The sequence below is a fragment of the Mus caroli genome, unplaced genomic scaffold, assembly GCF_978045245.1.
Source record: "Mus caroli unplaced genomic scaffold, Mus_caroli_1 scaffold_11, whole genome shotgun sequence".
NCBI lineage: Eukaryota > Metazoa > Chordata > Mammalia > Rodentia > Muridae > Mus > Mus caroli.
The window spans coordinates 82930962-82939196 of NW_028227266.1; the positions used below are offsets into that span (position 1 = coordinate 82930962).

General features: G+C 39.6%; 1 non-coding gene across 1 annotated transcript; it reads left to right on the plus strand.

Annotated features, from left to right (window-relative positions):
• Nucleotides 1-4878: 4878 nt before the first annotated feature.
• Nucleotides 4879-5048, plus strand: LOC115032062 (U1 spliceosomal RNA). The gene has a single exon (XR_003837706.2). It is a non-coding gene; the product is annotated as a U1 spliceosomal RNA (small nuclear RNA).
• The last annotated feature ends 3187 nt before the right edge of the window (nucleotides 5049-8235 follow it).

Below are 8235 nucleotides of genomic sequence, written 5' to 3' on the forward strand. Positions count from 1 at the left end.
AGGTTGAGAAGCACTACTGCAAGAATCAAATCAGTGCAGACCCAAAGGGGATCTGGGAGAGAGGGGCAACCATCTCCAGGAAAATAAGCAAAATTGCTGTAAACCATCAAACTCTGAGAAGCACACGCTAATGAAGCTGTCCATTCATTCTCATTTTGGGGGGTTCTTTTTATATGACATTCAGTTATTATTTATGACTGTGCTTAGAGAAGGCAGCTGGAAGAGTTAAACTACCTACACTGTGTTTCATGTTGAGTATTTAGTCATCGTATCACCTTTTACACAGTCCTTGGCTCATACATACATTCCACAGACTGCTGTGTTTATAAAAGCAGAATGAAGTAGGCTGCAGGCTTAGGTCCTGACCTCACCGTTATTGGAATTTAATACTGGGCACTGTGCTCATCTCACAGTCTGGTCCCAGCCTCAGGAGAGAGGGACAGCACATCTGAAGCTATGGTAACTCTCCAGCAGTGAATCCCCCTCGCATTTATATTTTACATTTCTGTCATTACTGTGTTTCTAGAGGGCCTGTTTCACATGACCATTTTATTACTTCCCTGGACTTGCCAAAGCTCCATTTCCCAGTGCCAGAAAAGGCATTAAACTATTCGGCTGGTCTTATCATCTTCCAGAAAACAATAAAGGCCCTTTTGTACGCCTTTAGTTAAATGCGTTCATTGTGCCAACAAGACAGGAGTTAGGCAAGTCTTATAGTCCAGGCTGACATCCAACTAGAGAGGATTACGGCTTTCTCTATTCTCCATCCCAGGTTTTGGAATTGACTTCCCTCCTTTGCAGAGCACATATTTGGTTAATTTTATTTATAGATGCCAGACTCCTCTTAAGCTTATGTGTTCTTGATTTCAAACTCTTAAGCAATCACAAATTTGTTTTTGTTTAGCCTTTTTGAAAGGATGACCTAAAGTTGAAAAAAACAGAAGATGAAACCCATACAAATTGGAGAAAGAGGTCTAATCATTAGGCTGTCACGATAACTTTGTTCTAAGTCATTGCCATATTCATAGGCCATGTATATACTTTAGGAGAATTGACTGTATCATCAGGGGTGTGTACAATAGTAGTAAGTACAATTGAGAAGCTTTGTTGGGAGAACACTATATAATTTATGTAAAGACCTTTTAAAATTTAATTTTTTAACTGTGTGTGAGCGTGTGTATATAGATATCTGATATGTAACCCCAAGGTGGTCGTGGACTACAGGTTGAGAACCACTGCTCTTAACTTTGTGTCACATTTCTAGCTCACTAAAATCTTTTTAAAAAGAAATTTTATCTTCTTGATTTGACTTTAAGAAATGGCATCTTTGTAAGAAAAAGCAATGGCATCTTCTTAGTTTTATCTGATAGTCTGAATCGTACCGCGACATGTGGAGATTTAGTTAGTGAGACTGGTAGTTTCACTCAAATCTATCCTTCCTTTCCTCCTAGAAACAGAGTTGTAGTTGTACATAGATCTGTGAACTAGACCCTACCTTCCAGCCTCCCTTGCAGCTAACTGACTAAGTCCTTATTCATAGAATGGTTACAGAAATGAAATATCTGGGTCTGGATATTAAACTCAGGTAAAAGTCCTCAGGCCTCTTTCCAGATATACCTTTATCCGTGTTTCAGAATATAAGAGAACATTGCTGAAGGTCTCTGAATCTCTGAATTACTACATGTCACAGATCTGCCTCATCCATTCAGACTATGCAGTTACACATAGTTCTTTTATGTGAGAAAAGATCAAATTCAAAGGTTCATCGAACTGGCCAGGAGTGGCGGTGCTCACCTTAAATTCAAGTCTTTGGGTGACTGAAGCAGGAGGATTGTGAGTTTGAGGCCATCTGGGCTGATTAGCAAAAATTTGTCTTAAAACAGACAAACAAAGAGAAGATAAATGAACCCAGTGGAATTTTTGATTTTCTTTGTTAGAGGAACTTGTCCATCAATATAATGAACACAAGTATTATCCCGATAAGCCTTTGATGTATAGTGGTTATAGTTTAATTTTGTAGTTTTAAATTTACAACAGGAAGTAGAATTTGAAATATGACTTCTCTAATTGTAGATAAAAAAAAAAAAAACACCAAAGCATATTAACATGCCTGTTTTCTTCTCGTGTATTCTTCACTGGTGATGAAACTGAGGAATCTTGGAGTCTTTTATATTAGGATGGAAAGTAACTGTTAAGGTCTCCTTAAAAGTTATTGGTTGCTGTCAATTGAATGCAAAAATATATGACTTTTATCTCCCACTTTAACATCAGTCATATATATATATATTTATATATATATATACATGCATATATATAAACATATATACACCTATATGGAAAATACATGAATTGTAAATACTTTCATTGATATGGAATATTATTTTTTAAAAGGTGAGCATTGATCAACATAAGGATGGCTTCATAAATTACAGAAGCAGACATGCTGTGACATCCTCATTGAGGATAAGGTGGTGGGATGTTCAGACATAGGACAACAACTGGGATGGAATAAGAAAAAAAAGTTACAGAACAATGTGTAATTGTTCTGTATGATGCTCATTTAAAAGAACAATGCATGTGCATCCCCCTGTGATACTCCTAACCATGTGATCAGAGGGAGAGAGAGCAAGATAAGACTGCAATTTCATCTCTGAATTCCTTTACTTGCTGCAGCATCCAACATATAATGGAAACCAGATGCTGACCCAGATATAATGAGTTTCACCCCTCTATCATCCATTGTGCAGTGAGCAGTGAGTGCATCCACATGAGTGTAAGTATGTCCATCTGTGAGCTATGCAGGACAAGTATAAGAGACCACTTCTGGAAAGCCAAGAACCACTTACAGCAGAGAACAAGCATGGAACAGGACAATCATTTTTCAATTCTGTGAAGTTCCCTCCTTTCTTATTCCTTAAATATGTCCCATGACTGCGACTCAAACAACATTTCATTGAGAATCAAAAAGTCATTAGAATGTTTTATATAAGTCTATCCACCATGGGCGTTTTCAGGATTTGAAGGAAGCTGTGGAATTTATCACTTTGAAATCCACCTGCTCTAGAAGGAAAGCAATGGGTCAGAAAGAAATCTAAATCCAAATGTAAGATATGACTTATCACAGAACACCTCAAAAATGTGTGGGGATTTTTGTACAGCCTTTTTACCAGTAAACTTGGGAATTATAAAGAAGCCTGTGGGCTTCAGCCTCTGGGATGAAAGTGATGTCTATGACTTTGATATTGTTCTAGAACAGACCACAAACCCGGTTTGTACCTGAGAATGACACCCTTGAAAACCAAAGCTCCGTCTTAGTTACTTTTCTGTTGCCATGCTAATATACCACGATCATAGCAACAGAATTATCAGAACACTTTGGAATTACAAAGAAAACTCTGCAGCTCAATTATAGCTCCCTCAATCCTTGCATTATCTCATAGGCTGATGTAGATATTTAGTGAACTATTCATCAGTGAGCTGCAACTGGGATTTTCTAGAGGAGCATTTGTTTAATGATTTTACATTTGTATATGGTAAGGAATATAGCTAGGATCCCTTTTAACTCTCTTCTGTCTTGACTGTAAGCATTCACCTAAGACATCCATCCTTAGTCCCTTAAATTAAAAGATGAAGACGAAAAGACAATACATTGGGCTAAATGTGTTTGCCATTGCAGGACTGGAGTTTGGTTCCAGGAACCCAAGTAAAAGCTTGGTGGGTATGTGATCACAACACATACCAGGCAGTGAGGATCCTCCTGCCCACTTGCTCCATCAGCCTAGGCAAGACACTAAACTGTGCACTTAGGGAGAGAGCCTACCTCAGTATATTAAGACAGAAAGCAACCAAGGAAGACACTCCATGTCAACCTAAGGTCTCCACGTACGTACATATGTATCTCTCAGAACATATGCATATACATACTCAAACCCCACAAACATACATGCTAAAGAAATGTGAAAAACAAATCTATGAAGACTATAGAGTGAAAACTGAAAGGAACTTTTTACTCATATGATCATTGAGTGATTAACAATAAAACCTGCTGTGTTGGGGGTGGTAGTGGTTAACTTGGCACAAACCTAGATATATTCAGGAAGCAAGGAAACTTAATTGAGAAAATGCCTCTAGATGATTGGCCTGAAGACAAGTCTGTAGGGCATTTTCTTGATTAATGATGGATGGAGGAGGGCCCAGCTCACTGTGAGAAATGCTACCCCAGGCAAGTGGTTCTGGATGAGTAAGAGAGCAGGCTGAACAAGTCATAAGAAACGAACCAGTAAGCAGCGCTCTTCCACAGCTTCTGCTTCAGTCCCCACTTCCAGGTTCCTGTTTTAAGTTCATCATCCAAGGAAGCTCAGGGTGTGAATAATATACATTCAACTAGGGATGTGAGGTTGTTGCAAACACCTGAACAAAGAGGTAGGATTTATATTATACAGCTGAATTGAGGAGGAGATTTAGCTAATATCAGTCTCTGTAGAGGAATAGTTTTTAGGCCATAAATATATCAAGGGAAAGAGGTAGAAACCTATGGTTGTTTTTTTTTTTTTTTTTTTTTTGCACACAATATTAGTATCTGTACGTCGGCCAGAGAAAGGTTTTGTCATCCGTCTGCATCTCACCCCAAGGGGAGGGCTTTGCTACTTTACCGAGTCTGAAGTTAGGATCCTTGGCATGGAGGGCTTATGTCAACTACACACATTCACTCAGAACCTCATGTGCTCAGGGCTTCCTGTGTTCCCATACTATACATTAGCTCCACCATCATGGACTCTAACCCTCTGAAACCATAGCCCAATTAAATGCTTCCTTTTGTAAGGGTTTTTGTTGTTGTTGTTCATGGTGTTTTAGCACAGCAGTAGAAAAGCAACTAAGATATTTACCTGGCAGGGTACGTGCCATGATCACGAATGTGGTTTTCTCAGGTGATGATCATTCTTTGCATGCCAGATATGTCGAACCCTGTGATTTCTTTAAATTCAGGGAACTCTACTGCATAATTTGTGATAGTGTGTGTGTGTGTGGTGAATGAGTTTGAGCTCTCCTCTAGCCCTGTCCCCACAAAAAAGGAAAGAAAGCAAAAAGAAATAAGAAAGAGAAAAAGGAAACCAACTAAAAGAGTTGTATTGTATCATAAGAAACACATGGAGCCATTTAGACAGACCAACTTATGCTTCAGGATCAAAGCCACTTAAAGTCTCCATGGTTAGCACACAGGTGTGTCTCCTCTCCTGAGGTGATACGGGTGTGGTTAAGCTGAGGAAGAGGGAGGCTCTGCTTCTCATCTCTGTCCAGTGCTTCTAGCCAGGGAAACACCGGATTTACTGTGGTGGGATGTAGCAAAGGAGACAGGAAAGCATGTGTCTACTCTGAACATCCCTGCCTAGATTGTGAAGGATGATTCTCATGTTTGATGGGCAAAGGTATTCATAAGGGCAACCCAAGGCGTGAGATAAAAACAAATGAGAGACGATCTGACAAAAATTCTATGACATTGCATGTCTTGAAAAAATTAGAGACATTTTGTGAACAGTGTTTCTAAAGCCAACACCCTGTGGCTTCCTGAAGTCAGAGAACAGCCCAGTTGGACAGTCTGCTTGGTGCTGGGCAAGCAGCAAGGCTCTGGGGTCAAGGGACATCAGTTTGATCAGGTCCACACTGCCTGTCTTGCTTCCCACAAAGCAAGGCTCTGCTTGGAATTTTTTCTTTTCTTTACTTGGTGACCCGTGATTCAACTTCTAGACGACCTTGAGTTCATATGGCCTGGATTCCTAAAAGAGTCTGCTTCACTCAGGCTACCAGAGCTACCTTCCCTTCACTCAGGCTACCTGATCTGCCTTCCCTTCCACTGTCTGGAAGGTAGTTTTGGGTAAAGAAATGAGTGCACAGGATGTCATAGAAGCAGCTTGGTGAGCAAAAGAAAGGAAAGACTGGTCCTGCAAGCACAGAGGAGAATTCAAGAAGCAGGGCCCTGGGAAGTCAGAGGCACAGAGACAGTGAAGACTGGATGTGTACTCTCTGAAGAGCAAACCTCCCTCCCACAAAGGATATTCCTGGGTCATTGTTCTCTCTAATTGCAATTAGTCATACTTTGTTTATTTCCTTTTTTTCCCCTCCCCTCCTTGGTGGCCTAACAGAAGTGTGGGCCACACACCACTGAAGCATGGTAACTCATTGATCTAGAAGGCACCATTACTCATATGTGTGATCAAATTTACTCTTGACTGTGCTTTGTGTGTAATGAAGCTGTTGGAATCTTAGGCTTGAAGCATTTTTTTTTTTCCTGGTAAATGGGCTGAAGCTCAGCAGGTCTGGTAAATAACAGAAGTCAGACTACAGGCCTCATGACCTCTAATCTTCCACAGAGACCTGGATGGAGCTGAGAATTGTTTGCAAGTCTGGATGCAATAACTAACGTTCCAGATGGGATCTCAGGAGATGAAGGCCCGGAGGACCCTTGGAATATGTGTATAGATTTGTCTATAAGACCACACAGAATCAGTAGCTCCACCCTGCAGTTTCAGGCCAGGTCCTCCAATGTTGACTCAGACCATCCCATGCTTTTCAGGGATGGTTGCAATCCATCTGCAGTTTCTCCTTTAACTTGTCCTGTTTTATCTGTGCCCTAGGTGTGTCCTTTTTCCTGCTCTCCCTTATGATCTATGATCTGAGCTTTCCTGCCTTCCTCATACCTGCCTTTCAATTTTCACAAGTCATTTTGATTTTAGTTGTTCTGTAGGATTGGCCTGGGAGCCTCACAGTGTCATCTTCTCAGATGAGTCCTATTGGGAAGAACCTTGCCATCAATCAGTCTGCCTGTCTGTCTGTCTGTCCATCCATTCATTTATCATCATCACCACCACCACCATCATCATCATCATTATTATCTATCTATCTATCTATCTACCTATCTACCTATCAATCTTCTATCATCTAATTTTTCACCCTTCTGTTCTTCTTTGCATTTATTTCATTCACATACAATTATGTTGCTTTTAACTTTATGAACATACCTCGTGTTCCCATCCTGTCATGCCTTTCTGAGTACTGTTGTATATGTGGGAGGTGGGAGGGGAAGTATATAGATGCAAAATATTTCTATAGATTTCAATTGTGAGCTAAGGTTATCCCATCTGCTGAAACAGATACAATTGTTTCACATCCTTTGGGGATTTTGTGGTCACCCCCAAGAGTTCTAAAGTCTGGAAGTCTTACAACTTTATTATAATTATTCACTTCCATTGTCTTTTTTTCCCTTTATTTGGTTCTCACATGTATTATCTCCTAAAGATCGCCTCGCTTTCTTTTTTTTTTTTAAATTTATTTATTATACATAAGTACACTGTAGCTGTCTTTAGACACACCAGAAGAGGGCATAAGATCTCATTATAGATGGTTGTGAGCCACCATGTGGTTGCTGGGATTTGAACTCAGGACCTCCAGAAGAGCAGGCAATGCTCTTAACTGCTGAGCCATCTCTGCAGCATGACGGCCTCACTTTCAATCAGTGTGACTGAGAAGGTGTTTATTTACTTCAATTTCTCTCATAATATTGTTAATTATTGAAGTCATCTGTAGTAGCAGATGAAAGTCATGCCTTACCAACATCCAGACTCATCTTGTGAACACTGCTTATTCATTTCATGAGAATAATACAAAATATATTGGATTCATAGATATTTTCATGCATTCATATCAATATTTTTATTACATTTATGTTGTATTACCCTCCCTTATACTCTCATCTCTTTGTCTCTAATAATCACATTCTTTTATATTCTTTAAAAACAAATCTAGATTCTGCTTATGAAAGAGACATGCGGTAACTTTTCTGTATTTGGTTTATTTTGTTTAACATGATGACCTCTAATTCTATGTTTTCTTGCAAAAACCAACAAAACAAAGCATAATTTCAATCTTCTTTAGAGTTTCCTGCATTTCCTTTATTCATTCCTCTCTTGATGGGCAGCTGGGCTAACCCCATAATTTAACTATTCTGAATAGTGATGAAATAAACATGGGAACCCAGGCAGTTCTGCTGTGTGCTAGCTTTTATTCCTTTGGATGTACACCCAGGAGTGGTAAAGCTGGATTGAATGCTGGTGTCTCAGTTTCTTTGATGACACTTTGTACTGATTTCCAGAGTGGCTACACTAACCTGCTTTGCTACCAACTGTGCATAAAGATCCTACATTCTCACTGGTATTTGTTGTTCTTTTCTTGATAATAGCT